Source organism: Sapajus apella, unplaced genomic scaffold (genome assembly GCF_009761245.1).
Source record: "Sapajus apella isolate SASKATOON/1434 unplaced genomic scaffold, GSC_monkey_1.0 scaffold3, whole genome shotgun sequence".
NCBI classification, from domain to species: Eukaryota; Metazoa; Chordata; class Mammalia; order Primates; family Cebidae; genus Sapajus; species Sapajus apella.
Genome location: NW_022436943.1, coordinates 51,155,501 through 51,164,729, shown reverse-complemented (window position 1 = coordinate 51,164,729; position 9,229 = coordinate 51,155,501). Strand labels below are relative to the sequence as shown.

At 46.7% G+C, this 9,229-nt stretch overlaps 1 pseudogene; it reads right to left on the bottom strand.

Moving 5' to 3' along the window:
* Positions 1–7,334: 7,334 nt before the first annotated feature.
* Positions 7,335–7,839, bottom strand: LOC116529111 (annotated as a pseudogene).
* Between the last annotated feature and the right edge of the window lie 1,390 nt (positions 7,840–9,229).

Genomic DNA, 9,229 nt, shown 5'->3' with positions numbered 1-9,229 from the left:
GGGGTGGTAGGATTGCTTGAAGCCAGGAGTTCAAGACCAGCCTGGCCAACGAACAGAGATCCTGTCTCTACAAAAAAAACATTAAATTAAAAAAAAAAATCTGGGGCCTGGTGCGGTGGCTCACGCCTGTAATCCCAGCACTTTGGGAGGCCGAGGTGGGTGGATCACCTGAGGTCAGGAGTTCGAGAACAGCCTGGTCAACATGGTGAAACCCCGTCTCTAAAAAAAAAAAAAAAAAAAGAAATCCGCCTGGTGCAGTAACGCACATCTGTATCTCCAGCTATTCGGAAACCTGGGGCAGGGCGATCGCTTGAGCCCAGGAGTTGGTAGTTGCAGTGAGATATGATTATACCACTGCACTCCAGCCGGGATGACAGAGCAGAATTCTCTCTTAAAAAAAAAAAAAAAAAATTCAGCAGTCCCAAAAAGAACAAAGCTGTTTTCCAGCTTTTGCCTTAAAAACAGCAAATTGATTAAAAAAAAAAAAAAAGTTGATGAGGAAAGCATAAAATTCCAGGAATTTAAAATAAACTTCTTCCACAAAAGTTTAAGGGGCCATATAACTTTTAAAAATAATAAAATAACACCATATATATGTGTGTGTATATATACATATATGTATATATGATATAATAGCAAATATAAGTAATAATTTTAAAATAACAACTTTAAAATGCATCAACATGCCTTTGCAAATAAAAACACAGGTATCAGCCAGGTATGGTGGCTCACACCCGTAATCCCTGAACTTTGGGAGGCCAATGTGGGCAGGTCACTTGAAGCCAGGAGTTTAAGGCCAGCCTGGTCAACATGGTGAAACCCTGTCTCTACTAAAAATACAAAAATTAGCCAGGCATAGTGGCGTACACCTGTGGTCCCAGCTACTTGGGAAGCTGAGGCACAAGAATCGCTTGAACCTGGGAGGCAGGGGTTTCCGTGAGCCGAGATCCCATCACTAAACTCCAGCCTGGGTAACAGCACAAAACTCTCAAAAAGAAAAAAAAAAAAAAAAAAAACAAGAAGAACAACAAACGAAAAAAAAAACCAGGTATGCAGCTCCTGGGTCAGATATGAGGTATCAAATTGTGGCAGTCATGAGAAGTATACCAAGTCTGGGGTTAAGACTTAGATGCTACCACAGACCTTACCTCAGCCATGCCACTTAGCCTCTTGCTGTGGAATTTGACCTCCTATAAAATGCGGCTAATAAGCTGTGCCCGCGGTGTCTCATGCCTGTAACCTCAGCACTTTGGGAGGTCGAAGCGGGCAGATCAGTTGAAGTCAGGAGTTCAAGACTGGCCTGGCCAACATGGCGAAACCCCCTCTCTACTAAAAATATAAAAATTAGCCAGGCGTGGTGGTGCACGCCTGTAATCCCAGCTACTTGGGAGGCTGAGGTGGAAAGATCACTTGAACCTGGGAGGTGGAGGTTGCATTGAGCCAAGATTGCACTATTGTACTCCAGCCTGGGTGACAGAGCGAGACTCTGTCTCCAGAAAAAAAAACATGGGGCTAATAGTACCTACCTCCCCTTCCTTCAGGCCAAGAAGAGGTGGACGAAGATCTAAGGTTGAGCTGAAGGGGAATCTGCTGCACAGGTACTGCGTGCCAGGTACATGCCAAGCACTGCTCACCTTACCCTCCAAGGCCCTCTGATGTTTACCTTCCCCATTTTACAGGACTGGAGACTCAAAGGCAGCAAGCACTGTTCCCCAAACCACCCATTCCCAGAGCAAGCTTTGGGGCACCCAAGGGTGGAATAGAGCTTCGTGCCTGCCATGGGTTCCAGATGACCGGATGCGTTGGTCACAGCAACAGAGCGTGACAGAAGTGGAAGCTGTCTGAGTGGCCACCTCCTTCTTCACTCGCCATCCCACTCAAGTGTGTTCTCCCTCCCCTGGGCATCCTAAGAGAACCAGCTCAGTAAAAGAAACTCGGCTGTAGTGCGGCCTGAGAAGATGCTGGCCAACTTTTCCGTCCCCAGCTGGACAGGACCAGCTTCCTGCATGGGCAAGGCCAGTTTGGTGCCACCCTCTCAGGGGAACAAATCCAGACAAGAAAGCTTTTGTGTGCCCAGCTCTGCGGAAGCACAGCTAGCAGAGCGGCAGGGTCCCCAAGGCCAGGGGCCGGTCCCACCAAGGTGTGGCCAGGGCATCCAGTAGGCCTCCTCCCTTTTGGAACCAGTCTCCCGGCATCCCACACTATTTTAAGACCTCTGGAGATCCAAACAGGATTCGAGGCTTGCCCAGGACAGCCTGTAAAAGTTTTCCACTGGAACAAAGATTTAAATGCTGTAACTCAAAACATGACTTTACAATGGGCTCTGATTATCAAACGTTCCAGAATATCCTCTTTTGAGACACACTGCTTCTTTCTCTTTCCTGTCGTTTACAGGCTGGCTGGCATGAGGCACGTAGTCTGGACTGGGCAGACGTCTCCTCTGAAGACGTTGGAGGAAAGGGCGTTTTCCTCCTTAGCACTCATCCTCAGAAAGGGAGAGGGAGCGGTGCCTGTTCTCCCCTACCATAGAGAGACGTTCTCCTGATGGCAGTGGCTGTGATACACACATCTGCTCAAACCCACCTTTGGCTTCCCACCCCTTCCAAAGAAAGCCAAAGGCCCCATGTAGTGTGGACCCCTGGCCTCTCTGACCTCACCGTCTGCCCGCTTTACCTGCTCACTCCTCTCCGACCATTGGGACCCCTTATTCCCTGGGGTATTCTTCAGTTCCTCTCCCTCCCAACTCAATCCTTTGTCTCTTCTGTGCCAAGAAGCAGATGCCCGTGGGTGCCATCAACAGCTCCCCAGTACACTGGCCATCAATTGTGTTCAGCCAGTGGGAGGTACCAGCAGGAGGTCAGAGGGCAGAAGAAGGGAGAGTTCATGGTAGGAGTCACAGGTCCCCCTCCACATGGCAGCGGCTGGGAGCCCCACACTGCAGCCAGTCCTCCCTGCCCTGGCAACACTGTAGCATGCCCATGATCCCTGCGGTTCCCTAACTTTCTCTGACACCTTCCCTAACTCCTCCCTCCACAGTCTCTTCCCTAAACCTCCCTTCCTCAGCTAAACTATCAGACCCTGACTGATGCACTGGTTCATGACCCATCTGGGGGTGTTTCCTGTGCCCTCTGTCTGCCTTATTATCTGGCTGCAAATTTCAACTCTGCCTTTTTTTTTTTAAAGACGGGGTTTCACCCTGATGACCAAGCTGGTCTTGAACTCCTGACCTCAGGTGATCCACCCACCTCGGCCTCCCAAAGTGCTAGGATTACAGGTGTGAGCCACCGCGCCTGGCCCTTTTTTTTTTTTTTTTTTTTTTTGAGACAGGGTCTCACTCTGTTACCCAGGCTGGCGTGCAGTGGCATGATCACAGCTTGCTGCAGCCTTGATCTCCTGGCCTCAACCCATCCTTCCACTTCAGCCTTCTGGGGAGCTGGGACCACAGGACTATCCCACCATGCCTGGTTAATTTTTTGTACTTTCAGTAGAGATGGAGTCTCCCTGTTACCCAGGCTGGTCTCAAACTCCTAGCCCCAAGTGATCCTCTCGCCTTGGCCTCCCACAGTGCTGGAATTACAAGCGTGAGTGGCTGCACCCAGCCCACCTTTTATTATATGGGTGACCCTGGGTGAAGTTAGTCCGTTTCTGTGCCACAGGTCCTTCATCTGTAAAATGGAGTGACGGTAACAGGACAGTCACATGTTGCTTAAGGACAGGGACACATTCTGAGAAATGTATCATTAGGCAATTTCGTCATGTGAACATTACAGAGTGAAATTGCACAAAACTACTTACTACCCATCTGGCCTATACGGTATCGCCTATTGCTCCTGGGCCGCAACCCCGACCGACACGTTACTGTCCTGAAGATCGTGGCCAACTATACAACCATGGTGAGCATTTGTGCATCTAATCATATCTAAACATAGAAAAAGTACAGTAAAAATACTGTATTATAATCTCATAGGACCACCGTTGTATATACAGTCCACTGCTGATCCACACATCGTGATGTGGTTACATGACTGTACTTAGCACATAGGGTTATAACAAAGATGAAGAGAGCTAATTTATGAAAAGCACTTAGAATAGTGCCTGGTACATAGTAAACAATAAATAGAAACTACCGTTATTATTTATAACTCTCATCAGAGTCAGACTCACTCTGTCGCCCAGGTTGGAGTCCAGTGGCGCCATCTTCACACACTGCAACCTCCACCTCCCGGGTTCAAGCGATTCTCCTGCCTCAGCCTCCCAAATAGCTGGGATTACAGGTGCCCACCACCATACCTGGCTGATTTTTGTATTTTTAGTAGAGAGGGGTTTCACCATGTTGGCCAAGCTGGTCTCAGACTCCTGACCTCAGGTGATCCACCCACCTCAGCCTCCTAAAGTGTTGGAATTACAGGCACGAACCACCATGCCGAGCTAGACCTTGTTTTTGACCCCATGTGGTTTGAGCTAAGTTACTTGCTATTCCTCTAAACGACAAACATTTAAACCACAGGTCCCCAACAATTCTGAGCACAGGTCCCATTCCCAGTATCTGTCCATAGCCTTGCAAGACAAGTGCTACAGGAAGGACAACCTCACTCTACAGCAAACTGTGACATGATATGTAATCAGATATTATATATACATATGTTTTTAAAATTCATAAATAATCACACCCTTTTAGAACTACAGCTGATATTCTCGACCCCACAGAAAACTAAGTCAAGTAAGCAGTACATGGGCTGATCGTATCTGGCAACACAAAAGGTTATGAACACTGGACAGAATTCCAATCCTGGAGATGAGGTGGGGCAAGTTCCTCCCTGGGCCCCATTTCCTCATCTCTAAACAATGCTCATCTTCTCTGCTTATCAGGCTCACTTCGTAACTAACAGTGAAAGGGATGACCACTTAGCCTGGCACACAGAAGGACCTCAATCAATACTAGTTCCTTTCTCTCATTAATAAAACAAAGTAATTGACATAGAAAACTCAGGAAATTATATGGGATTAATATACTCTCATGTTGTCCATGGCCTCCGAAAAACAATAAATCAAGGGAATTGTTCAAAAGTACATTTTCCAAGTGCAATGGTTCATGACACCATTATGAAGTTTCTAAACTTCCCCTTAATTTCCGGTATTCAAAAAAAAAAACCTAAACAATAAAATGTCTGTGGCAGCAGCTGAGACCCACCCCCAGCCTTCTTTTTTCCTTTTAGAGGTTGAAAGGTGTTGCTTGAAGCCTGCAGTCCTTGGCCAGAACGATGTGGGTTGGATGGAAGGTGAGCCTGTGGCCCTTCTCTGGGAACGAGGTGATAATTACAGCTGAAGGGGTGTGGGGGTGTTTGTCAGTCATGAGCAAGATCCCAAAGAGCGCTGGCATTGCCAGACAAATTACTGACCCTCAGGGGGCCTGGCTTATGGTCCCATCGGCTAGAATCCATATCCTCAGGTGTGGGACAGGCCAGAGAAGGCCAACTGTAACCAGGACCGCTCATGTCCACTGCCCATCACCTAGAGGATGTCATCACACCTGGCCTGGGAGATTTGAAAACGGGAAGCAGGTGGGGGACTCCCTGCCCGGCAGCCCCTCTCAGTGCAGTACAGAAACTAAGCGTGTGGACTCTGAAGCCACGTGCCCAGGTCTGAATCGAGGCTTTCTTGCTCGCTGACTGTGGACCAAGTTTCTTATTGTCTCTGTGCCTCAGTCTTCCCCTCTGTAACATGGAGACAATTATGGAAAGTAAATGTTGTAATGCACATAAAGCAGCGTCTATAACACACTAGAAGCACTCCTTTACATTCTCATTTTACTATTAGCAGTCAGCATTGTTGCCATTACCTACAGCCTCCGGATCGGCCCAGCGCTGGCCAGCTACAACAAGGACGTTCCATGTTCTTCCACAATGAAGGGGCTTCACTGCAGTCACTCCAAAATTGAGACTACCTGGTTCAGCCATGACCCAACCCTCTGCAGCCTGCATACAAGCATTTGTTTACCTTTCATAGAAAAATAGCTAACGTATGCTGGGCTTAATAACTAGGTGATAGGTTGATAGGTACAGCAAACCACTGTGGCACATTTACCTATATAACAAACCTGCACATCCTGCACATGTACCTCGGAACATAAAATAAAAATTAAAATTAATTTTAAAAAAAGGATATGTGTGAACCACCCACTGAGTACCAGATAATGCAGAGTTCGAAGACAAAGTCACGGTTTCTACTCTCTAGTGGAAGAGTCATGCCAAAACAAAGAGCCAAATAATTTAATGAAATTGTTTTACAGGCTATGACTGGTGCCACAGTGAAATTCAGTAGCATCCCGTGATGAGAAGTAATGGAGGTTGGGGAATGAGTCTATCAGAAGGGGTGGTCTGGCTGGACGCGGTGGCTCACATCTGTAATCACAGCACTTTGGGAGGTCGAGGCAGGCAGCTCACGAGGTCAGGAGATCAAGACCATCCTGGCTAACATGGTGATTAAAAATTAAAAAAAATACAAAAAAAGAAGAAGAAGAAGGGGTGGTCTAACCGGGCACGGTGGTTCACATCTATAATTATGTAATCCCAGGACTTTGGGAGGCCAAGGCGGGCAGATCACAAGGTCAGGGGTTCAAGACCAACCTGACCAACATGGTAAAACCCTGTCTCTACTAAAAATGCAAAAATTAGCCAGGCATGGTGGCATGCACCTGTAATTCCAGCTACTCAGGAGGGTGAGGCAGGAGAATTGCTTGAACACAGGAGGTGGAGGTTGCAGTGAGCTGAGATCATATCACTGCACTCCAGCCTGGGCAACAGAGCAAGACTCTGTCTCAAAAAAAAAAAAAAAAAAAAAAAAGGTGGGGGGTGGTCTGAGGAGGTGATATTAAAGTTAGGATGAGAATCAGGTTTTCAAAAAGCTGGGGAAAGCGCATTATAAGATCTGGGACCAGCAAGTGCAAAGGTCCTGTGGCGCTCAGGGAAGGCTGTCAGGGAACTGATCAAAGACCAGGATGTTGGGTTACAGAGGGAGGCACTACTCCATGAGGCTAGAAGACACTAGCGTTCACAAAATGACTCCATGCATACTAAACATCTTAGGCCTGCATAGTCTACCCAGTATGCATTTCTCTAATGACCAGTGGTAATAAGCTTTTTTCATATGTTTGCTGGCCGCATAAATGTCTTCTTTTGAGAAGTGTCTGTTCATATCCTTCACTCACTTTTTGATGGGGTTTTTTCTTGTAAATTTGTTTACATTCTTTTAGATTCTGGATATTAGCCCTTTGTCAGATGGATAGACTACAAAAATTTTCTCCCATTCTATAGGTTGCCTGTTCCCTCTGATGATTTTTTTTTTTGACTATTACAAAAGTTTATTTAGCAAAAAGTCTAATATGAAAATGTACATGACCTAATTTTTACATCATAGTAAAACAGGCCCTATGGAGAGAGGACATGGGTTTCTCCACTGAACAGCCATTATTTATACTCGTTCCAAGGCTTCTAACACGATGATACTATTTCCCCGTATTACCACCATTCCAATATTGTTCTGTTGTCTGCTAGTCGCCATCTCCACACATTCATCTATCACAAGATTCATAAAGGGATCAAATCCCCGCAATATTCCTTGGACATGTCTGCCACCATTTAATTTCAAATGATAACTTCTTGTCCATAAATTTTTTCAACTCGGGAGGGTGAGCTTTGCTCATGATGGCTACTCCACGGGCGCACAGAGGCCTTGGAACGGAATGCCCCCTCTGATGATTCTTTTGCTGTGCAGAAGCTTTTTAGTTTAATTAGATCCCATTTGTCAATTTTGGCTTTTGTTGTCATTTTTTTTTGGTGTTTTAGTCATGAAGTCTTTGCCCATGCCTATGTGCTGAATGGTACTGCCTAGGTTTTCTTCTAGGGTTTTTATGGTTTTAGGTCTTACGTTTAAGTCTTTAATCCACCTTGAGTTAATTTTTGTATAAGGTGTAAAGAAGGGGTCCAATTTCAGTTTCCTGCATACGGCTAGCCATTTTTCCCAGCACTATTTATTAAATAGAGAATTCTTTCCCCATTGCTTGCTTTTGTCAGGTTTGTCAAAGATCAGATGTTTGTAAATGTGTGGTGTTATTTCTGAGGCTTCAATTCTGTTCCATTGGTCTATATATCTGTTTTGGTACCAGTACCATGCTGTTTTGGTATGCTGTTTAAGGAGGCTTGATGAATTCTGCTGGTTAATAAGCACAGGTGGGGTTGTAAGCAGGCCACAGCGGAAGCAGAGGGCCCAAGTACAGGTATTGATTGACTTACGACCTATGCAACTTACGACCATTCGACTTGAGGACCACAATCGCTAGCCACGACTGCTCCGCGTCTGGCAGCACAAACGTTGCCCAGCTGGGCATATGACAGTGCAGACCAGCTTCCGGCAGCACTGCCATCTCCGCGTGCACCATTTCAACTGTACATATAGCCTACTCAACTTACGACCAAATCGTGTTACGACCGGTCTCCCGGAGAAGATACTACTTATGGGAAGGGAGGAACTATGGTTGCCGTGGGAAGACTATGCTTGAAATGTGATACAAAGTCCTCAACTTCAGTGTCACCTGTGAGCTTGTTAGATCCAATTCTCAGGCCTCATCCTAAGTCTCCAGGAAGGGACCCAGGTGTCTTGAGTTTCAACAAGCGCTGCTGGGGATTCTGACTACACTAAAATTTGAAAATCACCAGACTAGAGGACTGATGATATTAACTAGCAAACAACTGTGTCCCCCGGGATGACTTCATATCCCTCTGGAGCCAGGCAGAGCCAATGCACTGGGGCCAAGACATTAAGAGCCATAAGGCAGCCTTGTAATCCCAGCATTTTGGGAGGCTGAGGTGGGTGGATTGCTTGAGTCCAGGAGTTCAAGCCCAGCCTGGGCAACATGGCAAAACCCTGTTTCTACTAAAGATACAAAAATTGCCGGGCACGGTGGCTCAAGCCTGTAATCTCAGCACTTTGGGAGGCAGAGGCGGGTGGATCACGAGGTCAAGAGATCGAGACCATCCTGGTCAACATGGTGAAACCCCGTCTCTACTAAAAATACAAAACATTAGCTGGGCATGGTGGCGCATGCCTGTAATCCCAGCTGCTCAGGAGGCTGAGACAGGAGAATTGCCTGAACCCAGGAGGCGGAGGTTGCGGTGAGCTAAGATCGCGCCATTGCACTCCAGCCTGGGTAACAAAAGCGAAACTCCGTATC